Below are 25,424 nucleotides of genomic sequence, written 5' to 3' on the forward strand. Positions count from 1 at the left end.
AAGGAAATGGCAACCCACTCCAGTGTTCTTGCCTGGAGAATCCCATGGACAGAGAAGCCTGGTAGGCTGCAGTCCATGGGGTCGCACAGAGTCGGACACGACTGAAGCGACTTAGCAACAGGAGCAGCAGCAGAGTATTTTTAATTTCAGTAATTGTGTTGTTTGTCTCTGTAGGTTTATTCTTTAATTCTTCTAGGTCTCTGTTAACTGAGTCTTGCATTTCTCCATTTTGTTTTCAAGGTTTTTGATCATCTTTACTAGCATTATTCTGAATTCTTTTTCAGGTAGTTTTCCTATTTCCTCTTCATTTATTTGCACTTGTGTGTCTAATTTGTTCCTTCATTTGTGCAGTATTTCTCTTCTTCTTCTTCTTCCTTCTTCCTTCTTCCTTCTTCTTCTTCCTTCTTCTTCTTCGTTTGAGGTCTCCTTTTCCCAGACTTCAAGGTTGAATTATTTTTTCCTTTTGGTTTCTGCCCTCCTAAGTTTGATTCAGGGGTTTGTGTAAGCTTCATATAGGGTGAGAATAGTGCTGAGTTATTTTTTTCCTCTGAAAAAAATAAAGCTGAGTGAGGTGGTAATCTTCTCTGCTGATGATTGGGTTTGTATTTTTGTTCTGTTTGTTGTTTGGATGAGGCATCGTGCACAGGATTCTACTGGTGGTTGGGTGTTGGTCGGTCTTGTATTCAAGTAGTTTCCTTTGTGGAAGTTCTTGCTATTTGATACTCCCTAGGGTTAGTTCTCTGGTAGTCTAGGATCTTAGATTCAGTGCTCCCACTGCAGAGCCTCGGGCTTGATCTTGAGTTTTGCATGGTTCTATATATTCTTTACCACTGGTCATGTATTCCTGTCCACTCTCAGCTGGTGTTCTGCATACACTTCTGTGTCTGAAGGTGTATTCCTGATGTATCCATGGAGAGAGATGTATTCCACATCCACCTCCTCCTTCACGATCATGTTCTTCCCCTTAGGCAATAATGGTATTTTGAAGTGCTATTTAAGTTTTATCTAGTAGAAAAGAGACTAATGTTTAAACTCAATTTTTCCTAGTAAATATATGATAAATGATCTTTTAATTAGTTATTTATTTTTTCCTTTTCATTTTTTATTGAAATATAATTGACATACATTGTTATATTTGTTTCAGGGGTACAAGGAACACCTACTTGTCTTTCCACTCCTTGTCCTTGAGAGTAGCAACCATAGCCAGCCTGAATCCTTTGCTGTAAATCCATGTTTGCATTTTGCCAGATGCTTCTAGCGGAGAAGGCAATGGCATCCCACTCCAGTACTCTTGCCTGGAAAATCCCATGGACGGAGGAGCCTGGTAGGCCGCAGTCCATGGGGTCTTGAGGAGTCGGACATGACTGAGCAACTTCACTTTCACTTTTCACTTTCATGCATTGGAGAAGGAAATGGCAACCCACTCCAGTGTTCTTGCCTGGAGAATCCGAGGGATGGGGGAGCCTGGTGGGCTGCCATCTATGGGGTCGCACAGAGTCGGACATGACTGAAGTGACTCAGCAGCAGCAGCAGATGCTTCCAGATCATTGGCATGTTTTGAAGCAGCTGTGTGGAACAGACGGACACTCTTGTTATGCAGCCTTGTTGATAATGTAATCTTTATTTTCCCATGATGGCATATGTTTGGAAAGGAGCTTTCTCTCCATATCTAAAAACATGACATAATTTCAAAAGCAACAGCCTTGAGGGCCCAATACCTATTTCCTGAGGGATTAAATCCTGGCAAATCCAGAGATTCTAAATACAGTATATCCTATTGATTTTTTTAAAGCAAAAATCTTTACAGTTAACTTTGGGTTATTGACTGCCATTGAGTTCTGAGAGTAATATCTCTTCATAAACTATGCAGCATTTATGGATGGTTCAATATATCTATTGATTCTAATTCTTAATACATACTCTTCATATGGCCCAGTGAGAAGTGGTGGACAGAGGTTGGGAGGATGGAAGAGAAGTTGAGGTAGAATCCTTTTTTTTTTTTTTTTTAGTGAATCAAACATTTAACATAAAGTCAGAAATGTGCCTGTAAAAATGTCCTTGTATTTTTTTTTTCAGAGACTAGTTCAGTTTTCTTTATTTCAGATTCAAGAAACAGAAATAATCTTAAATAGTAAGACAAAAGCAAACCTTGGATAAGTCCTATTAGAATTTTAGTCCAAGAAAAGATATTAAAAAGAAAAGGGAAAAAAATCCACATCCCTTTGTAATTAAACAACTAATCCAATTAGAAGGAGGGGGAAAAGCAGGCAAGATAGAAAGAATTAGAGGTTTAAATTTACACTTTTCAAGATTGGATTTCACAGGCAGGCTTCATAGTTGGAGTGATCTTTGCTTAGTGTCCTGGTTGACAGATTGTAAACCTCAGTATGGAAAAGGCTCCAGCACACAGCAGCAGACAGAGCATCCTCAAAGGTGTGCACTGTGGTACCTTAGGAAAAGTGAACTAGATTGACCATCTGTTCCCATCACTTCCTAGAGGTCTTTACTGGATTTGTGTTTTATGAAACATTTAATCACTAGTTCCTTCAAATAAGTGTAATAGGATTACTGATGTTCTCCATGAGTGAAGTGAGTGAAGTCGCTCAGTCGTGTCCGACTCTTTGCAACCCCATAGACTGTAGCCTACCAGGCTCCTACGTCCATGGGATTTTCCAGGCAAGAGTACTGAAGTGGGTTGCCATTTACTTCTCCAGAGGATGTTCTCCATAGTTGTTTTAAATTGCTCAGTCCTATCCAACTCTTTGTGACCCCATGAACTGCAGCATACCAGGCTTCCCTATCCTTCACCATCTCCCAGAGCTTGCTCAAATTCATGTCCATTGAGTCGGTGATGCCATCCAACCTCTGTCATCCCCTTCTACTCCTGCCTTCAATCTTTCCCAGCACCAGGGTCTTATCTAAGGAGTCAACTCTTTGCATCAAGTGGCCAAAGTATTGGAGCTTCGGCATCAGTCTTTCCAATGAATATTCAGGATTGATTTCCTTTAAGATTGACAGGTTTGATCTCCTTGCAGTCCAAGGGACTCTCAAGAGTCTTCTCTAACACCACAGTTCAAAAGCTTCAACTCTTCAGTGCTCAGCCTCTTTATGGTCCAACTCTCACATCCATATGAAACCATAGCTTTGACTAGACAGATCTTTGTTGACAAAGTAGTCTCTACTTCCTATACGCCATCTAGGACCATCATAGCCTTCCTTCCAAGGAGCAAACGCTTTTTAATTTCATGACTGCAGTCACCACCTGCAGTGATATTAGAGCCCAAGGAAATTAAGTTCCCCACATAGCTGTTTGAAAACTGTACCCTTGCATTTCTCTGCTTTTTGGGTTGATTCCTGGAATCTGTGTTCCTCATTTTCAAGTATGAATGTGATTAAGGTGATGTCAGAATTTAAAAAGAAAGCCTGTTGATCTCGGATCACTTAACATATCGGTGCTGTGGACTTAATAAAATCCAGACATTACGTTTCTTTCTACTCCGTCTGAGACATGACATCGCCTGCCACGCAATGAAGGTGGCGACTGAGGTTTTTATAACTGTGCTCCTTTTAGATAAATGGCTTCCAGGGAATTCCTGGAAAATGAAAGTTAGAATGATAACTCGGCTTCACTGGAAATGAATGACATGGGAATATTCACATACATTTTTTTTACCTCATTTTAACTTGACATTCTAATTTGATTGGTGAAATCCAAGGGTAGGCACGTTGGAGAACAGCTCTCCCGTCTGTCTACCCTCCAGCCACTTGGTGTCTGCTTCTCAGAACCTTCTTGTCCACCCCTAGAACTCCATTGACAAGCTGCTCTCAGATGGAAGCTTCTGCTCACCATCTCCTCCTAGGAAGCATTTCTCATCCCCTCCTTCCTCCTCATTCATTCTTCCAGGTCAAAGACCCTCCTATTATAAACTCAGAGCAACCTCACCCTTAGAGCACTTAGCCTGGATGTTCCAGACACAGCCCCAGCATTTACTGTCATCTCCAAAACCATGTAAGTTCTATGTCTGCTTCTTTTCCTTAGTAGCATATTCCCACTGGGAATCCAGTAAGCATCCCAAAGAAATATTTACCAGATAAATCCATTTACTTATAGTAAACATAACACTAGCTTTGACACGTTCTCTTAAATAGAGTATTTTTTAAAACATCACGCTTTTGATCTTTACTTAAGTGATGACATATATTTTAAGGAGAAAGAGGAACTGTGATCAGATGTTCCACAAAGGTAATCTGAGGATCAGTTTTTACTTTGACATATGAAATAAAGACTCTCACTTTCTCATAGTTGTGGCAGGAAGTCAGGTCTCTGGCACTATGTTTCCCACATAAAGCACAGCTGAGAGCTGCCTGGGTTGACGTCCTGTGTTTCTCCAGTGCATCACAGTCACTGGCTTCCTTGTTCATCCCCAAGGGCCCTGAATAGAGACTGTACTTATGGCTCTATGGAGCTTCCTTCTGCTCCAGACCTTCTCCTTTTCCTCTCCTGCCCTCTCTCATTTCAAATGACCAGGCACCCTCAGGAATTAATCCCTGGACGTTGACTGCATCATTCCATGTTGCAACATTTGCCTTTGAAGCTCCAGGGTTACCACTTTCCTTTCCTTTTAGAGCCTCTTTATTGAGTGAGCTTCCTGCAGAAGAATTGGTCATCCCAGATGGATAATCCTTAGACAAGACTGCTAATTCTCAATCCTATCCATTCAGTGCCTCCTTTTCCTAACACATATGTTATTGTCTACTGAAAAATATGTATAGCCTGTAAGTTGAGAACTATGTTTTATTTGGCAGACATTCTGAGGATATAAGCCTGGGATACAGCCTCTCAGAGAGCTCTGAGTGACTGTCCCAAAGAGGTAAGGATATACAAAAGGGAAAAACATGTAGTTGAACATCAAAAGATGACTGCTAATCACAAAAATAGATATCTCAAGTTGACCTCAGTGCTTCTCTGTGTATAGGAAGATGCAAAAGTCTGGGTTCGCTGAAGCATCCCTTTGATGTGCACCCTAACTACTTAGGGCCAGTGTCCTGTTTTACTCCCTCCCATATCCTCTCAGGGCTCACAGAGGAAGCGGCTGTAGTGACTGAAGGCAGCAACATCCTTGGTTTACTGAAATGGCATCAGCATGCTTTGTCCACCTTTCCTTTACCATTCTGAGAAGAAATTAATAGACAAAAACCTACATTTATAACTTTAAAGCTCTGGTGTCTATACTCTAAAGTAGAAACAACTCAGTAACCTGGTGCATTTAATTTCATCAATGCATGTAAATTATTGAACCAGAAAGTATGGTGAAGGTAATCAATATTTGTCCTTTTATTTATAACCCCTTTGAATACAGCAACAAAAATTACCTTTATCACCACTAATAGGATTTTCTAAAATGGTGAACACTTGGTAAAGTTCAAGTAAGATTTTCCTTAGATGTAACTGGGTAATTCCATTTCTGGAAAGCTGTGTATATTGTGCATGTTAAAATATAGTATTGGATATTTAATTAAATGTTTAAAATAATATATATGGAAATAGTAAGTATATACTATGACAATCCTAGACAGCATATTAAAAAGCAGAGACATGACTTGCTGACAATGCTCTGTCTACTCAAAGCTATGGTTTTTCCAGTAGTCATGTACAGATGTGAGAGTAGGGCCATAAAGAAGGCTGAGCACTGAAAAATTGATGCTTTTGAATTATGGTGCTAGAGAAGACTCTTGAGAGTCCCTTGGAGAGCAAGGAGATCAAACTAGTTGATCCTAAAGGAAGTCAAACCTAAATATTCATTGGAAGGACTGTTGCTGAAGCTCCAACACTTTGACCATTGGATGTGAACACTCAACTCATTGGAAAAGACCCTGATGCTGGAAGAAATTGAGGGCAGGAAGAGAAGGGAGTGGCAGAGGATGAGATGGTCAGGTGGCATCACCAACTCAATGGATGTGAGTTTGAGCAAACTCAGAGATAGTGAAGAAAAGGGAAGCCTGACGTGCTGCAGTCCATGGTCTCCCAAAGAGTTGGACATGACTTGGTGACTGAACAACAACAATATTAATGCTTTGAAAAATAATTTATGCTTACATGTTTTCTTTTCCAATTTATGCCTTGTCTATAGAATGCTTCTAGGAAATATGCTGGATGCCTGTTTCTGCCTTCCAGCCCCAGCAAAGAGGATATACTTTGGGGGGGGGGGTTAAAATATGTATAAATTTTTAATAATCATGAAAGCATTCTAATGAGATAGCATTCAATAAGATAATAATTTAACACAAAATGTATCATAGTGCACTCTAAGTCCCATCCCCTTAAAACAAGGAGTAGATGGTGAAGGCAGTTGGTTTGTGGAGGGGATGTGTGGCACCCATCTAGAGCTGGGAGCACAGACATTGCTTGAAAGGCTGGAATGGAGGGAGGGTTGCTGTGTTGTGCCTTTTCAGTGTTCACACTTCCTGAGAAATGCTGCTCCAGCCACAGACCTGTTTATAAATCACAGGGCTGTGTTTTAATATGTACTCACCTGGAACAAAATACCTAAGGTTTCTCAAAAGGGAGAAGAAAAAAGATCTGCTAATACTGCTGTCCTCAAATTCTTCGCTTATATGTGGAATCTAAAAAGTGATACAAATTAACTTATTTACAAAACAAATAGACTTACAGACCTAGAAAACAAACTTATTGTTATCAAAGGGGAAAGGGGGAGAGGCAAATTAGGAGTTTGGGATTAACATGTACACAGTACTATATATGGGAAAGTCCCATGGACAGAGAAACCTGGTAGGTTACAGTCCATGGGGTCGCAAAGAGCCAGACACAACTGAGCGACTTCAGTTTCTTTTCACTACTATATATAAAATAGATTATCTTCAAGGAACTACTGTATAGCACAGGGAACTATTCTCAATATTCTGTAATAACCTATATGGGAAAAGAATCTGAAAAAGAATAGGTATATATACATGTGTGTAACTAAATCACTTTGCTGTACACCTGAAACTAACACAACATTATAAGTCAACTATACTTCAATTAGAATAAAGGAAGATTTGGGAAAATTATAATTACTTTTCTCAAAATAGAGAATAAATAAAATGAGCACTATAATCATAAATTTTTAAAAGTCCATGGAGAATGAATCCTTAATAAATTTTTTAAAAATTGGGAATGATTTTTATGTTGGTTTCACACTGGCTTTGATCCCCACTGTTCTTTTTTCTCACATTTTAGTTTTAAACCTAAACTGTATTTGATGATGGGAGCACTTGTTTGCTTCTGCTTTTCTTGCAGTTTCTTTCTGTCCATCTGGAAGTCTCACCTTGGAAGAACACAAATTGCACATCCTCATATGTAGTATCGACTTGTTTAGAATACTTGTCTGTTTCTACCAGTGACTGTTTTTATATAAATTCTGTTCTGTGATCTACCTCTAGATTCTCTCTTTTGGAGCATTAACAAATGGTAGCATACAGGAAATACTTTTTGTCCTTCCCCTATGTAATAACTATATTCAGCTCTCCTGGGCAAACAGTCTCTCCTGACATACATGTACTGAACCTTCCCCAGTAATTGTCTATGGTGGCAGGCAGACATTAGAGGAATGGTGCTAGCAGGTAAGATGGATGCTTCCAACCTTGTGCCACAAATGTTCACTATACCTGCTTTAAATCCCTTTAAAGCTTTCCTGGTGGCTCAGTTTGTAAGGAATCTACCTGCAATACAGGAGACTCGGGTTAAATCTTGGATTAGGAATATCCCCTGGAGAAGAAAATGGCAACCCACTCCAGTATTCTTGCCTGAGAAGTTCCATGGACAGAGGAACGTGGTGGGCTATAGTTCATGGGGTTGCAAGAGTCAGACATGACTTAGTGGCTACACCACCACCACCACCATTCTGCTGATGATACAGGAAAGTAATAGTTTATGTGGAAGACCATCTGCTTTTTCTTGTGAATAAGGCAGAGGTATTTCAGTGGTATCAAGTATTGATGGTTGCAGGTACCTGCTAAGGGCTTTAGCTACTACCAAAGAAAAGTCCTGACAGGTAATTAATCATGAACAGGAATAGCATTTGATGGTTTTAACATTCTTCTTGAGGGATGCATCATCCACCCCTCCCCTCCTTGTCTCCCATGATTGCAACAACTAATTTTTAGCTGGGCAATTAGCCAATTAAAGGAATAGTCAATTTTATAAGGATATAAAATTCCTATATTTTCCTTCACTGAATGTTGGACAAAAAATATTGCCTGCCATTTTAGTAAACAAAGAATGTTGCTTGCCATTAAGCTCTTGGCCACTGCAGCTGCCCCAGATGGTGTACCTGAAGGGATTGGGGTGGAGAGAAGCAGGATGAGGGCCCCAGACAGGACCCCTTTAATATGTACATCAATGGAATGATTTCAAGTGAGCCCAGACTCTTGCATCTGCCCATACACAGAAAGGCAACTATAATCATTAACTTGAGATGTCGGCTTATCTGTGATTATCAGTAATCTTAATCTTTGACTACATGTTTTTGTTTTGTTTTTTCAGCAAAAACTTCTATACATCCTGGCTCATCCCTTACCTCTTTGAGCTCTCTCCCTCATAGCTCTCTGAGACGCTGTCTCCCAGGCTATAGTTCTCAGTAAGGTCCCCAAATGAAACATAATTCTCAACTTTTAGGTTGTGCTTTTTTTTTTTTTTTCCCCAGTCGATAACTTATTTAGGAAACTGAATGCTTCTAGATCTGTATTTGGTTCTGAACTTTTTGTTTACTCACCAATATACAATGATTTGCCAATATGTGATTGTGATATTTTCAGGGGCCCTGAATAGCCATTCAGTTTGAGATTGCTGTGTGTCAGTGTCCACCATCACTGTGGGTCTGTCCGCTATTGCTATGTGTATATGTTCACCATAGCTATTGTCTGTGTCTCCATTGCTGTGTGTCTGTTTTCACCATTGCTGTGTGTACATGACTACCATTTTGCAAATTCCCCTCAGCCCTTGGCATTTAACAACATTCCAGTTGTTCATTTTACCTGGGGAGGAAAGATTTGTGGGACTGTGGTATCTTAGTCTGTGGACTATGAAGAATATACCTCTTGAAAAGCTAGTTTTCAAGTTTAGAGGAAATACAGGCCAACAAGTACTATAGAGACGACCCATAAACTCTGGAATGTATGATGTATTAAAGGTCTATTTAAGTAGTCATTTAATAATACAGAAGGATTTTTTTCTTGAAATTGCTGAGAATTCCTCAGTCCAACACAGAAAATGCTGTTCCATTCATAATGTACCTAACATGCATAGTTTCAATTTTTTAATTATTTTTAAATTTTTGGCTGTGCTGAGTCTTCATTGCTTTGCGTGGGCTTTTTCTAATTGCAGCAGGCAGGGGCTACTCTCTAGTTTCAGTGCTCAGGCTCCATTGCAGTAGCTTCTCTTGCTGCAGAGTACAGGCTCCAGGGTGCGTGGGCTTCAGTCGTTGTGGCTCGTGCATTTAGTTGCCCCATGGCATATGCAGTCTTCCCAGACCAGGGATCCAACCTGTGTCTTCTGCATTGGCAGGTGGATTCTTAACCCCTAGACCATCAGGAAGTCCAACATGCATATTTTTTATTCAAATAAGATGAGAGAAACTAACCACCAGATAGATGATTGCAAAATTAGGAGGTGGGTTTCAAACACACAACTAAATATTTACAGGTTAAGGTGACAAGCACTAGGATAGAATTCTGTGGGAAGAACAGGGCAGTTGCTGAAGAGGTGACAATTACTTGGTCTTGGGGGACCTGGAGTAATCTTCATCATGAGGCAAGATTTGAAGCCATTTGTAAAAGTTCTTATAAGCTTGAGAGAGGATATGAGGACTTTCCCAGCAGGTGGGAGAAAGTTTGCTGAAAGGCACAGATGTGGAAAACATTACAATATTTGGGGTGAGGAATTCTGTGTTGGTGAAGTTGACCCACAGGAGGGTTGAAATTGGATTTGGGTGTGGCTGAGACTGACAGGGATGGATGTGGTCATATGGCTCTGGAGTGGCAGTGATAAGAGAGGGGGAAATCTGCTCCTGAGATTTTTATCAGGGCTGACTGAGCTAGGAAGTGGTACCTAACTGGATGCAGGAGGGGAGAGACTGAAGTCAGCTTCTTTCCTGGGTGTCTGGACCAGATGGCCATATGCTGATGTTTGGTATTCAAAGGAGGTACCTGTTTGGGGAAATTAAGGAACAGATGACCAATGGGCCCTGTTGATTTGTTTTTTTTCTTTTAAGTTTTTATTTTGAAATAATTACAGATTCACAAGAAACATCATACATAGTACACAAAGGTTCCGTGTAGCCTTTCCCCAGTTTTCCCCAATGATAACATCTTACAGAAGATTAGTACAATGTTAAAACCTGAAAACTGACATTGGTATTTTTTAGAGGCCTTTTTTCAGTTTTGCCGGTTTCACATGCACTTGTGTGTGTATGTGAATGAGTGGATGTGCATGCATGTTTGTGTGTGTGGTTCTATACAGTGTTATCACATGTGCTGATTTGTGTAACTCTCACTACAATCAAGAGACAGAATAGTTGGAAATTCCCTGGTGGTCCAGTGGTTAGGACTCAGAGCTTTCACTTCCAGGGCACAGGTTCAATCCCTGATAGAGACAGATGCTGCAAGTCATGAATCCAACCGAAAAAAAAAAAAAAAAAAGATACACAATTGTTCCACCTCTACAAAGATCCCTTTCCCCATTACTAATCCCTGACAGTTACTATTCTGTTTTCCGTCTCTTAATTTTGTCATTTTGAAAGTGTTATATAAATGGAATCATATAGTATGTAACCCATAGCCTTTTGATACAGGCTAATTTTCACTCAGTATTAATTCTATTGTGATCTAGTCAAGTGTTGAGTGTATCTAAAGCTCATTTCTTTCCACTGCTGAATAATATTCCATGGTGTGAATGCTCTAACATTTGCTTTATACATTGAGGGACATTTGGGTTGCTTTCAGGTTTGGACTATTTACTGCCCAATTCTGTAATTTGATTATGGAACTTCCACAGGACTTCCTCTAACAGACTCTTAAAGGGCACAAACAAAACCTTTTGAGCATCAGAAGCCAGGAAATAGGAGCAGTGTCCCCACAAGAGACTGAGCTGTACTTACCTGTGAGTGTCCAGGAGTCTCTGGTGGAGGCATGGGTCAACAGTGGCTTGCTGCGGGGTCAGAGGCCCTGAATACAACAATGCGTGCACAAGTCCTTTTGAAGGAGGTTGCCATTACCACAATTACCCCTACCATAGTTTGGTCTGTGACTATTTACATACATTAAGTTGTTGTTGTTGTTTTGTAATGAAGAATAATTGCTTTACAGAATTTTTCTGTTTTTTGTCAAACCTCAATATGAATCAGCCATAGGTATACACATAATTTCTGTGCTGATATAAGTTTTCTCATACTGTTTATGGGGTTCTCAGTGCAAGAATACTGAAGTGGTTGGCCATTCCCTTCTCCAGTGGACTACGTTTTGTCAGAACCCTCCATGACCCGTCCGTCTTGGGTGGCCCTATATGGCATGACTCATAGTTTCATTGAGGGCTTCCCTGGTGACTCAGAGGTTAAAGAATCTGCCTCCAATGCAGGAAACCTGGGTTCTATCCCTGGATTGGGAAGATCCCCTGGAGAAGGAAAAGGTAACCCACTCCAGTATTCTTGCCTGGAGAATCCCATGGACGGAGAAGCCTGGTAGGCTACAGTCCACGGGGTCACAAAGAATCAGACAAGACTGGTTAGACAAGGCTGTGATCCATGTAATCAGTTTGGTTAGTTCTCTGTGATTGTGTTTTTCATTCTGTCTGCCCTCTGATGGATAAGGATAAGAGGCTTTTGGAAGCTTCCTGATGGGAGAGACTGACTGTGGGAGAAACTAGGTCTTATTCTGATGGGCAGAGCCATGCTCAGTAAATCTTTAATCCAACTCTCTGTTGATGGGCAGGGCTGTGTTCTCTCCCTGTTGTTTGGCCTAGGCAAACTGTGGTGGGGGTAATTGTGGTAATGCTGACCTTCACAAGGACTTGTGCACACACTGTTGTATTTAGTGCCTGGACTCTGCAGCAGGCCACAGTTGACCCATGCCTCCACCAGAGACTCCTGGACACTCACAGGTAAGTACAGCTCAGTCTCTTGTGGGGACACTGCTCCTGTCTCTTGGCTCCTTGTGTGCACAAAGTTTTGTACTTTGTACAAATAAACATGTACTCCAAATCTGTTTCCCCAGTCCTGTGGAAGTTCTGTAATCAAATCTCACTGGCCTCCAAAGAGAATATCTTGGGAGTCCTCAGTCCCTTTGCCAGATCCCCAGGTTAGGAAATATATTGTGGGTCCTAGAACTTTTTTAACAGTGCAAGACTTTCTTTGGTATTATTGTTCTGTGTGGTTTGTGGGTCACCTGCTTGGCGGCTCTATAGTGGCACGAATAGTGATATCCTCCAAGAGGGCTTATGCCACACCCTGCATGACCCAGGTCTACTGCAGCCAGAGCCCATGTCCCCATAGCTGGCCACTGCTGACCCATGCCTCTGCAGGAGATACTCAAACACTCTGGCAGGTCTGGCTCAGTTTCTGTGGGGTCTCTGGGTCCTGGTGTGCACAAGGCTTTGTTTCAGCCATCTGAGCATCTCTGGTGGGTATGGGGTTTGATTCTAAACATGATTTTGCCCCTCCTATAATCTTCTTGGGGCTTCTTATTGGCCCTTGGACATGGAGCATTCACTCCATGGAATACTATTCAGCAATGGAAAGAATTGAGCTTTCAATACACTCAACACTTGGCGGTATTGCAAAAGAATTATACTGAGTGAAAATAAGCCAGTATCAAAAGGCTATGGGTTACATACTATATGATTCCATTTATATAACACTTTCAAAATGACAAAATTAAAGAGATGGAAAACAGAATAGTTATAGGCCTTGGAGTACAAAATGAACCAGGGCAAAGGCTAACAGAGTTTTGCCAGGAGAATGCACTGGTCATAGCAAACACCTTCTTCCAACAACACAAGGGATGTCTGTATACATGGACATCACCAGATGCTCAATATTGAATCAGATTGATTATATTATTTGCAGTCAAAGATGGAGAAGCTCTATACAGACAGCAAAAACAAGACCAGGAGCTGACTGTGGCTCAGATCATGAACTCCTTATTGCAAAATTCAGACTTAAATTGAAGAAAGTAGGGAAAACCACTGAATCTGCCTACAAATCAGGAGACCTGGGTTAAATTCCTGGGTCAGGAAAATGCCCTGGAGAGGGGAATGGCAACCCACTGCAGTATTCTTGCCTGGAGAATACCATGGACAGAGGATCCTGGCAGACGACCATCCATGGGGTCTCAAACAGTTGGAGACCATTCAGGTATGACCTAAATCAAATCCCTAATGATTATACAGTAGAAGTGACAAACAGATTCAAGGGAGTAGATCTGATAGAGAGAGCGCCTGAAGAACTATGGACATAGGTTCATGACATTGTACAGAAGGCAGTGATCAAGACCATCCCCCAAAAAAGAAATGCAAAAAGGCAAAATGGCTGTCTAACGAGGCCTTACAAATAGCTGAAAAAGAAGTTAAGCTAAAGGCAAAGGAGAAAAGCAAAGATATACCCATCTGAATGCAGAGTTCCAAAGAATAGCAAGGAGAGATAAGAAAGCCTTCCTCAGTGAACAATGGAAAGAAATAGACAAAAACAACGTCCGTGGGATTTTCCAGGCAAGAGTGCTGGAGTGGGGTGCCATTGCCTTCTCCGTACTTTTGCTGTGATGTCATTATGCAACAGTTTTGGAGTCTCTGGGAATGATAATGGGGCTTAGTGAGAAGGTGACAGTTCAACTTTTGATTTACTTCCATATACAATGTTTCTAAGTCTGCTATTGATTTTTCCTCATGTTTTCAAGAAATATAAATTGCATCAGAAAACAATAATTAGCTTTAATTGCTTGTTTTGAGCCTCTGAAGAGGAAGGAAAGGGATTCTCTCTAGGGCCTTGTGCCACAGAGAGTGCAGGAGACATATGGGACTCGGCCTTCCAGGTAAATCAACAAGTCCTCTGGAGGGCAGGGGGGTGGGGCTGCCTTTCCCACAGTCCCATATAGGGTATCTAATAGATACCTTAGCTTCAGTTATTTCTTCATGAGGGAAATCACTTGGGGGAATTTTGAGTCACCGCAAACGTTATATATCAGGAACAAGAAGTGCATATTTTCCTGAAAGATATTTAGAAGGGCCTGGCTTAGCTGAACTCCTTCATAGCAGTGTCCTGAACAAGTGTTTCCTGGGAGTGAGGACAGAGGGGCCCTGAGACTTTGGTGCATGTCTCTCTGCTTCTGCCAATTCGGGGTAGAACTGTGCAAGGGAGAATAGGCAGGCATTTAATCAAAATTGAATTTAAAACAATTAACAGGAAACTACTGGAGAAATAGAATCAACAAGGTTGCTCTAAATAAGATTTTCAGTTCAGTTCAGTTCAGTTCAGTTTCTCAGTCGTGTCCAACTCTTTGCGACCCCATGAATCACAGCACGCCAGGCCTCCCTGTCCATCACCAACTCCCGGAGTTCACAGAGACTCAGGTCCATCAAGTCAGTGATGCCATCCAGCCATCTCATCCTCTGTCATCCCCTTCTCATCCTGCCCCCAATCCCTTCCAGCATCAGAGTCTTTTCCAATGAGTCAGCTCTTGGCATGAGGTGGCCAAAGTACTGGAGTTTCAGCTTTAGCATCATTCCTTCCAAAGAACACCCAGGGCTGAGCTCCTTCAGAATGCACTGGTTGGATCTCCTTGTAGTCCAAGGGACTCTCAAGAGTCTGCTCCAACACCACACTTCAAAAGCATCAATTCTTCAGTACTCAGCTTTCTTCACAGTCCAACTCTCACATCCATACATGACCACTGGAAAAACCATAGCCTTGACTAGACAGACATTTGTTGGCAAAGTAATGTCTCTGCTTTTGAATATGCTATCTAGGTTGGTCATAACTATTCTTCCAAGGAGTAAGCATCTTTTAATTTTATGGCTGCAGTCACCATCTGCAGTAATTTTGGAGCCCAAAAAAATAAAGTCTGACACTGTTTCCCCATCTACTTCCCATGAAGTGATGGGACCAGATGCCATGATCTTAGTTTTCTGAATGTTGAGTTTTAAGCCAACTTTTTCACTCTCCTCTTTTACCTTCATCAAGAGGCTTTTTAGTTCCTCTTCACTTTCTGCCATAAGGGTGGTGTCATCTGCATATCTGAGGTTATTGATATTTCTCCCAGCAATCTTGATTCCAGCTTGTGCTTCTTCCAGCCCAGCGTTTCTCATGATGTACTCTGCATAGAAGTTAAATAGCAGGGTGACAATATATAGCCTTGATGTACTCCTTTTCCTATTTGGAACCAGTCTGTTGTTCCATGTCCAGTTCTAACTGTTGCTTCCTGACCTGCATACAGATTTCTCAAGAGGCAGGTCAGGTGGTCTGGTATTCCCATCTCTTTCAGAATTTTCCAGTTTCTTGTGATCCACACAGTCAAAGGCTTTGGCATAGTCAATAAAGCAGAAATAGATGTTTTTCTGAAACTTTCTTGCTTTTTTGATGATCCAGCAGATGTTGGCAATTTGATCTCTGGCTCCTCTGCCTTTTCTAAAACCAGCTTGGACATCTGGAAGTTCACAGTTCACGTATTGCTGAAGCCTGGCTTGGAGAATTTTGAGCATTACTTTACTAGTGTGTGAGATGAGTACAAGTGTGCGGTAGTTTGAGCATTCTTTGGCATTGCCTTTCTTTGGGATTGGTATGAAAACTGTTCATTTCCAGTCCTGTGGCCACTGCTAAGTTTTCCAAATTTGCTGGCATATTGAGTGCAGCACTTTCACAGCATCATCTTTCAGGATTTGGAATAGCTCAACTGGAATTCCATCACCTCCACTAGTTTTGTTCGTAGTGATGCTTTCTAAGGCCCACTTGACTTCACATTCCAGGATATCTGGCTCTAGGTCAGTGATCACACCATCGTGATTATCTGGGTCGTGAAGATCTTTTTTGTACAGTTCTTCTGTGTATTCTTGCCACCTCTTCTTAATATCTTCTGCTTCTGTTAGGCCCATACCATTTCTGTCTTTTATCAAGCCCATCTTTGCATGAAATGTTCCCTTGGTACCTCTCATTTTCTTGAAGAGATCTCTAGTCTTTCCCATTCTGTTGTTTTTGTCTATTTCTTTGCATTGATCACTGAGGAAGGCTTTCTTATCTCTTCTTGCTATTTTTTGGAACTCTACATTCAGATGCTTATATCTGTCCTTTTCTCCTTTGCTTTTCACTTCTCTTCTTTTCACAGCTATTTGTAAGGCCTCCCCAGACAGCCATTTTGCTTCTTTGCATTTCTTTTCCATGGGGATGGTCTTGATCCCTGTCTCCTGTACAATGTCACAAACCTCAGTCCATAGTTCATCAGGCACTCTATCTATCAGATCTAGTCCCTTAAATCCACTTTTCACTTCCACTGTATAATCATAAGGGATTTGATTTAGGTCATACCTGAATGGTCTAGTGATTTTCCCTACTTTCAATTCAATTTCAGTCTGAATTTGGCAATAAGGAGTTCATGGTCTGGGCCACAGTCAGCTCCTGGTCTAGTTTTTGTTGACTGTATAGAGCTTCTCCATCTTTGGCTGCAAAGAATATCATCAATCTGATTTTGGTGTTGACCATCTGGTGCTATCCATGTGTAGAGTCTTCTTTTGTGTTGTTGGAAGAGGGTGTTTGCTATGACCAGTGCGTTTTCTTGGCAAAACTCTATTAGTCTTTGCCCTGCTTCATTCCGTATTCCAAGGCCAAATTTGCCTGTTACTCCAGGTGTTTCTTGACTTCCTACTTTTACATTCAAGTCTCCTATAATGAAAAGGACATCTTTTTTGGGTGTTAGTTCTAAAAAGTCTTGTAGGTCTTCCTAGAACCATTCAACTTCAGCTTCTTCAGCGTTACTGGTTGGGGCATAGACTTGGATTACTGTGATATTGAATGGTTTGCCTTGGAAACGAACAGAGATCATTCTGTCGTTTTTGAGATAGCATCCAAGTACTGCATTTCGAACTCTTGTTGACCATAATGGCTACTTCATTTCTTCTGAGGGATTCCTGCCCACAGTAGTAGATATAATGATCATCTGAGTTAAATTCACCCATTCCAGTCCATTTTAGTTCTCTGATTCCTAGAATGTCGACGTTCACTCCTTCCATCTCCTGTTTGACCACTTCCAATTTGCCTTGATTCATGGACATGACATTCCAGGTTCCTATGCAATATTGCTCTTTACAGCATCGACCTTGCTTCTATCACCAGTCACATCCACAACTGGGTATTGTTTTTGCTTTGGCTTCATCCCTTCATTCTTTCTGGAGTTATTTCTCCACTGATCTCCAGTAGCATATTGGGCACCTACTGACCTGGGGAGTTCCTCTTTCAGCATCCTATCATTTTCCCTTTTCATACTGTTCATGGGGTTCTCAAGGCAAGAATACTGAAGTGGTTTGCCATTCCCTTCTCCCGTGGACCACATTCTGTCAGACCTCTCCACCATGACGTCCTGGGTGGCCCCACGGGCATGGCTTAGTTTCATTGAGTTAGACAAGGCTGTGGTCCTAGTGTGATTAGATTGAGTAGTTTTCTGTGAGTATGGTTTCAGTGTGTCTGCCCTCTGATGCCCTCTTGCAACACCTACTGTCTTACTTGGGTTTCTCTTACCTTGGACATGGGATATCTCTTCAGGGCTGCTCCAGCAAAGCCCAGCCGCTGCTCCTTACCTTGGACGAGGGGTATCTTCTCACCACCGCCCCTTCTGACCTTGAACATGGAATAGCTACGCCCTCCTGCACCAGCACAGCCACCGCTCCTTGGAGGTGGGGTTGCTCCTCCCTGCCGCAGCCCCTGGCCTCAGGCGTTGGGTAGCTCCTCTCGGCTGCCGCCCCTGACCTCGGACGTGGGGTAGCTCCTCTTCACCATTCCTGCACTGTTCTTTACACCAATTGGCCTGGCATGGAAAAACAAGTGCTGGCTCACAAGACCACAAACAAAAACAATGGGAAGAAATTGTAAGGATAAACATTTTAGATACCACGCTCCCCAGGATTGATGATAATACACGTGGCTTATATAATAGTATTTGGGAGATAAGGAAATAGATATTTAATTGCATATAAGTTAACTAGAAGGACACGAAAATCTACCAGAATCGAGTAAAAGATGGTCAGTGGTTTATTCACTCCCCCTCATCTCCCAAGGGGACAATAGACAATATCTGGAGGCATTTTTGGTGTCATAATGCAGGGGCCAGGGGTGAAGGTACTATCATCTAGTGGACAGAGGCCAGAGAAGCTGCACAGGATAGCTCCCATAAAAAGAATAATCCAGTCCAAAATATCAATAGAGTCAGAATTGAAAATCTCTGAAAAAAATCACTGATAAAGAATTATGATAGTGAGAACTGGCATGGAAAAAATGCCTTCTGATTGTTACTTAAATATACTTGTGAAAATAGTATGGCGGCCTTTCATAGTATAAAAATTAAATATATGCTCTGATAATCCAGTAACTCTGCTTCTGAATATTTATTTATTTAATTCAAAAGAATTAAAATGATGATTTAAAAGAGATATTAGCATTCCCTTGTTCATTGCAGAGCTATTCACAATAACAAAGATTAGAAATAACCTAAATGTCTATGGACCAAAAAGTGAATCAAGAAAATGTGGCATGTACATAAAAATGGCATAAAAAAAGGAAGAAATTATGCAGTACATTACCACATGGATGACAGTATGCTTAGTGAAATATGGCAGTCACAGAAAGACAAATACTGTATAACTCCACTTATATGTTCATGGAGTCAAAAAGTGGAGTGATAGATGTCAGAGGCAAGAGGAGGGGAAAACAGGAAGTTACAAATCAATGGACATAAAATATCAATTAAGCAAGTTAAATGGGTTCTAGAGATATACTGTACACAAATCATATTGGTAGTCAACAATACTGTATTGTACATTTAAAATATCTTAATTCGGTGGGTCTTATGTGAAATGTTCTTACCACAATAAAATAAAAATAAATATTAGTACAATATGATCACTAAAATCTAAATTTTACTTGGATTCCATCAGCTTTTTCCCTTTAATTCCCTTTATTTTCTTGGACCCAATCCAGGTACCACATTGTACTGTCACCATGTCTCCCTAATGTCTGATCTGTGACAAATTTTGACTCTTTCCTTTTTTTTTTTTTTCCTTTGGCTTCAATAATTTTAAGGAGTATGGATGAGGTATCCTGTAGAATGCTTGCAGATATGGGTTTGCTTAATAATTTTCTTATAGTAAGATGAGATAATAGATTCTGTGGAAAGAATGTCACAGAGGTGAAGTTTCTCATCGCATCATTTCAGGGGATAAATGATGCCCACACTGCACCACTGGAGATGCTCACCTTTATCTTTTACTTCAGGTAATGTTGGTCATATTTACTAAACTTGACTGTGAGATTTGAAATGGACTTGAATTATTTCTACTGTGTTAATTTTCCTTATTTAAATTCTATAGTCCTTGGTTTCTACAATGAATATGTGTTATTTCAATAATTCAATAAACAGAAGTAATTAATGGAATGGATGTGGTGGTGCAATCGAACAGAACAGTTATTTTAAAGGGATCAGTTCATTGTCCAAACTAAATATTTAACTTAGTAAATATCTCTGCTTTAACTCTCAATGAATCATGATGATCTAAATGCTGGACCTTCATACTTCTTCCATATGTTAGAGTAAAATTATGGAGGAACAAGGTTATGCCTGGCATGTTATAGTCCTTAAATTAATATTTAATAATAATTTCATCTATAATTACATAATTTTTATAACTGTAAAAAAGTATCAGTGTGAGGAAGGGTCTGAGAGAAGTGATTTTAACCTACAAATGTTCATGTGAAATGTCCCTAACGCTGCTCCAGGTTTTATAGAACACAAGAAAGAATTACATCAGAGAATTGTGATTAATTTTAATCATTTCAAGGCTTTAAGAGAATGAGGCAACAGACAGTCTCTAGGGTTTCTGCCCCATAGGTTGTGACTTTACATATAAGACTATATCCATCACTCCCAACCAGGAGAGATTCTACTTTCACCCATCAGCAGGTATCATGGGAAGCTGCTGTGAAACACAAGAGCTCAGCCTGGCACTCTGTGATGACCTAGGAGAAGGCATGGGAGGGAGGGGGAGGCTCAGAAGGGAGCAGGTATATCTGTATATATCCCTTCCAACCAAAATTAAATTCAAAAATAAGATTCTAAACAAAACTTAATATTATTTTCTAAGTAGGGTATTAGAAAAACAGTGTGAGGGAAAATTTACCATTTAGACATAGAAAGTCCTTGAGTAATACTGAGTCATTGTGAAAGTTACCAATCTGAACTGTAAAGGAAGAGGAAGTGGACTCAGCCTACAGAGCTTTGTGTGAGAACTGGCTCAGCTGAGCCCTTAAAACAACAGGGCTTCCCCGATGGAACAGTGGTAAAGAATCTGCTGCCAGTGCAAGAGATGCAAGAGACTCGGGTTTGATCCCTGGTTTAGGAACATCCCTGGAGTAGAAAATGGTAACCCACTTCAGTATTCTTGCCTGGAAAAAATTCCACGGGCAAAGGAGTCTGGCGAGCTACATGCAGTCCATGGGTTCACAAGAGTCTGAAGCAATGGAGTGACTGAACACAAACAAGTGCCTGGAATGGAGGGTAAGAAGAGCTCTGAGAATCTGTGAGAGGTGCATTATCTGGTGTCTACAAACTTTTGAAGGAGTAGTCAAACTGAAATAAAGACAAATATTTAATAAAAAAATAAGCAGAGATTAAGCAAATGCTAGTGAAAGAAAAGTAAAAGCACTATTTTTAATTAGGTATGTAAACCAGCCTTGAGAGCAAAAATTAAACAAAATAGAGAAGAAAGATATAGGAAAGCTATTAGCTGTCATATTTCCTAAATCCAAAGAAACTCACCAGCAATTTAAAAATAACATTTGGGTCACAAAATCCATTGGATGAAATAAAACATTAGTTTAATATTAATTTTCAAGGGGCTTAGACAAATCAGCTATATTTAGAATGTCTAGCTTTGTGATAGATTGTCTTTTTAAAATTTATACTCAAATTTATGAGTATAGGAAGATATAGGGATCTTGAGTGCCTCAGTTTTGCCTATGATATGACATCTCTGCTGAGCCATATAAAATCTATTTCTTGAGTTACGGGACTAGAGACAACCTTATCGGAAATGATAGAGAAAAGTCCTGGTATGGTAGGGTCTAAGAGGTGTAGGTCACCAATTGTTCATGCATGTGTGCTGAGTTGCTCAGTTGTGTCCTATTCTTTGTGACTTCATGGACTATATAGCCAACCCGACTCTGTCCACATAATTTTCCACTCAAGGATACTGGAGTGGGTTGCCATTTCCTCCACCAGAGGATCTTCCCAACCCAGGGATTGAACCTGCATCTCTTGCATCTCCTACATTGGCAGGTGGATTCTTTACCACTATCCCTTGAGAAGTCATTGGTCACCAATTAGAGAAATACCATTCTTTTCTATTAGCATTTTCTCATGAAATATCATCACACTGAAGTACTACCTTAAATGTCTGATCTTTCTCTTTTACAGGTAATATAAGGACAGAATAAATGTCTTTATTTACGGACATTTCTATGTTAGAATCTTTAGTAGAGTTAGTTACATTTTTCTCAACTTCCTTTCTCATCTCACCTGCTGCTGCCTTTTAGTATAGCTCTCTGATATGTACATTTTCATTGGACAGTTTCCCATAGGTTTAAGATCACTAGTTGGTCACAAATTGGAACATGATTATGAGTAAATGGAGTATCTTAGTACTAACACATTGAACATAGATTCTCTTTTAGACAAATGGAAAATTTCCGGGAGTCTGGATCAAGAATCCAGTCACAGACGTGTAGACTGATTCTTATTTGCATGTTACAGGTAAAGTCAAGGATCTCTGTCTTCTGCTTGTCGTGTCTTTGATAAAGACATAGACTGTATTATCCTTATTATTTGTTCAGTGTTATTATTCCACAAGCAATGAGGTGGGATAATTAGGGCTCCCTGGGTTGAGAAGAACACTATCTGAAAAAAATTAACTAAGGTTTATTTTGACAATAGATTTACTGAGTCAGAAACAAAAGTAAATGTTAAAGTATCATGTGGAAATAAAGGCACAGATGAAACTGTTAGAGGGGTCATTCTTAATGTCACATTGTGAACATGTGATGCAAAGTGTAATTTAAAATTTTCTCACTTCTGCTGCTAGTTTTAGGACTGAAATAATCAGTTATGGTACTAGGCTAGGTTAATCTTTTATGAATTTATAATGTTCAAGAGGACCTAAAAGTGTTATAGAAGGATTTCACTTAAAATAACTCCCAAATCTTTTGATTTCATATTATCTCTAAATGTTGAAATTATAATTCAAACTAAAAAGTTCAATAATGGTACTGTGCTATTTAAAGAAAAGTTTAAATGGTTATCTTTTTTAAATTTTAGAGATTTAGCAATCGTGAGTAAGAAACACAGAGAGAGGTTCTAAAAGAGACACTTTGCTTCCTCTTCCAGCTTTGGAAAGGAATAGTTAACCAAGTGTCTTACATCCTTATTTCCCTTAATATTTTTCTTTCTAGGACTGATTCAGATTCTGACAAACAGAAGCCATGTTTCTATCAGAGAGAAATATAAGTGGGGCCGTGTTCACTCTCCTGGGCTTCTCCGATTACCCAGAGTTGCAAGTCCCCCTCTTCTTGACATACTTCACCATCTACAGTGTCACTGTGGCAGGGAATCTTGGGATGATTCCAACCATCAAAATTAACTCCAAACTGCACACCCCCATGTACTTTTTCCTCAGCCACCTCCCCTTTGTGGACTTTTCTTATTCCTCCATCATTGCTCCCAAGACCATGGTGAACCTCGTGGTAGAAGACAGAACCATTTCAGTTGTAGGTTGTGTAATACAATTCTTTTTCTTTTGTACCATTGTGGTGACTGAGTCCTCTTTATTAGCTGTGATGGCCTAAGACCGCTTCGTGGCCATCTGCAACCCTCTGCTCTACATGGTGTCCATGTCCCCGAGACTCTGTGCCATGTTAGTGCTTGGATCTTATGCTTGGGGAGTAGCTTGCTCCTTGATACTCACCTGTACTGTTATCAAATTATCATTTTGAGGTTTCGACACAATCAACTCACTTCTTCTGTGAGTTCTCTTACCTGCTTTCCCTCTCTTTATCTGATACTTATCTCAACCAGTTGCTGCTTTTCATTTTCTCCACCTTTAATGAGGTCAGCACACTCTCATCATTCTCCTGTCTTATGTGTTTATTGTCGTCACCATCCTCAAGATGCTTTCAGCCTGTGGTCACCACAAAGCCTTCTCCACCTGCGCCTCCCACCTGACCGCCATCAGCATCTTCCCCGGCACCATCCTCTTCCTCTACTCTGTGCCCAGCTCCACACTCTCCAGGCACACAATCAAAGTGGCGTCTGTGTTTACACGGTGGTCATCCCCATGTTGAATCCCCCGATCTACAGTCTGAGAAATAAGGATGTCAAAGACACAGTCTCCAACATCATGGACTCTAAAATATTTTCGTACTAAACATTATTCTGGAAGATTTTGCCCTTGATATGTAGATAAACTGTGTCTGCAAAGGTTGGTTGATAAAAAGAAATTTATTATTAATGAAGTGTTAATATGTAAAATAGAAAGTACATGTGTTTTGCTTAACCATACTAAACTTGACTTTCTCTCTTACTTACTGGAAAAAAAGTTAGCAATCTTTCAAGGCTTTTTCATGTAAAATTTTAGACAAAATAATCTGATTACAAAGGTTAAAGGACATAAATATCATGTGGCATACTTGTGTAATCTTAATAATTGTTAATTTCATCCTCCTTTTTTAATACCTATGGTAGACTAGGCTCTCAATAATAACATGCTTTCCTCTTACAAAAAGTACAAATAGCAGTTAAGACATAGTGTTCATCCTTCAAGGGATGAAAATTCAGTGATGATAGTAGGGCACTTTACAAAGTAGAAATTGTATAAGATAGAAAACAATAAGTATAATAGAAGGTTTCAGAGGAAAAATTTCAAGTCCTTAAGAGAGATACTTTTATAAAATAAATATTATGTACCCTGGTTTGGAAAACAGAAGAGACAGAGTTCTAGGAGACATATTCCAACATTGGAGTTTTATCCAGGAGACTAAAGCCTGAGAAACAAGGAGGTCAGAGTGCAATACTGAGTCAATGATACAACAATAATTTTTTTTAATTGAATAAATACTGTGTTTGCATATTTGGATATTTTTGCATATTGTATATGCAGGTTACTTGGCATGAATGAAAGTTGATAAGACATGGTCTATATTCCGAATGTGTTTTCAAAAGAGCTCCAGTGTGGCAACATAACCAGCTATGATTGTTGTTGAGTCACTCAATTGTGTCCAATTCTTTTGCAACCCCATGAACTCTAGTCCACCAGGATCCTCTATCCATGGGATTTGCCAGGCAAGAATACTGGAGTGGGTTGCCATTTCCTTCTCCATTGATAGAGTCCACCAGAGACTTAAAAATGGTAGACTAGATCTCAGAAAATTTTACATACAAAAAGGAAGCATGGTGAGTACCTGCCTAACATGCATTTCAAGCTATTATTCTGCCTATGAAGACATCAAAAACATTATCAGGTTTTTTTTTTCTTTCCTGAATAAAATGTCTGTATCCTTCTCAACTAAAGAAAGTGAAAGTGAAAGTTGCTCAGTCATGTCCAATTCTTTGTGACCCCATGGACTAGTCCATAGAATTCTCCAGGCCAGAATACTGGAGTGGGTAGCCTTTCCTGTCTCCAGGGAATCTTCCCAACCCAGGGATCGAACCCAGGTATCCCACATTGCATGCAGATTTTTTTACCAGTTGAGCCACCAGGGAAACCCTCTCAACTAAACTCCTAGCTTTTAAAAAACAGTACTTGGAGTTGCCCTAAGAGTTGAAAACCAGTAGCCTATATGACCATATTCAACATACGAGAAGGTAGTTACTAGCATCCAGACCTATTCAATCTGGCAAATTAGAAATACCAGATCTTGGGACTTTTCTGGTGGTCTAGGGGCTAAGAATCTACACTCCCAATTCAGGGATCCTGGCTTTGATCTCTGGTCAGAGAACTGGATTCCTCGTGCTGCAACTGAAAGACTATGTGCTGCAACTAAGGTCTGGTGTAGTCAAATGAATAAATATTGAAAAACAGAAATACCAGTCTTCCAATGTTCTGGTCTGGAGAATTCCATGGGGTCGCAAAG

The 25,424-nt window shown here is 40.3% G+C and overlaps 2 pseudogenes; both read left to right on the forward strand.

Moving 5' to 3' along the window:
- The window catches only part of LOC129644411 (uncharacterized), a 72,958-nt pseudogene extending 53,330 nt beyond the window's left edge, over window positions 1–19,628 (forward strand).
- Window positions 19,629–21,960: 2,332 nt separating this feature from the next.
- LOC129643297 (olfactory receptor 5D18-like) lies at window positions 21,961–23,719 on the forward strand (annotated as a pseudogene).
- Window positions 23,720–25,424: the final 1,705 nt, after the last annotated feature.

Source organism: Bubalus kerabau, chromosome 2, assembly GCF_029407905.1.
Source record: "Bubalus kerabau isolate K-KA32 ecotype Philippines breed swamp buffalo chromosome 2, PCC_UOA_SB_1v2, whole genome shotgun sequence".
Classification (NCBI taxonomy): Eukaryota; Metazoa; Chordata; class Mammalia; order Artiodactyla; family Bovidae; genus Bubalus; species Bubalus kerabau.